Here is a 696-nt window from a genome sequence, read left to right on the forward strand (position 1 = left end):
AAAAAATTCACATGCACCTGGTAATCGATTTTGTTGACGGTAAAAGTCTGTGTTTGCGTGAAGGCGGGAGAGAATGGGGTGTGCGGAGGCTGGCCTAACCTTGTATTGATCTTTTGGACGGAAACAGCAGATTTAATAAGTAGTTGATTGGTTGGAGTATGTGTGTGTGTGTGTGTGTGTGTGTGTGTGTGTGTGTGTGTGTGTGTGTGTGTGTGTGTGTGTGTGTGTGTGTGACTTATGATGGAGGGGTGAGTCAATTTCCTTTGTTACTTTTCTTATCTTTCATTCATTGCTTTCTTAGTTTTGCACTCCTTTGCACTCCCTGTTTAATTGTTTCTCTCATTCATTCATTTTGCATTCCTCGTCATTGGATTGCTTCGTTGTTTTCAGGTCGGTATTACAAGACACTTTTGCTTCTTACATCATCTATATCTAAAGGTCAAAGAGGGGTCAATCGGATTCTAATGAGTGTTTCTTCAGGTTCATGGTAGCGAGGAAGGGTCAAACTACAACCAGGGTGATAAAACTACTCCTGGAAATGCCCACAACTCCTACGAAAGCCTTGTCAAATAGCTGTTCTTGGGCTACGAAAATGTCTAATAATACAACCCTCAGTGAGTCAGTATCTTAATTTCCCTTACTTTATCCGTTCCTAGGCTCCCTTTTCGTACCCTATATCGCCCGCGCGTCCTCAGT

This window comes from Eriocheir sinensis, unplaced genomic scaffold (genome assembly GCF_024679095.1).
Source record: "Eriocheir sinensis breed Jianghai 21 unplaced genomic scaffold, ASM2467909v1 Scaffold585, whole genome shotgun sequence".
In the NCBI taxonomy this organism is placed as follows: Eukaryota; Metazoa; Arthropoda; class Malacostraca; order Decapoda; family Varunidae; genus Eriocheir; species Eriocheir sinensis.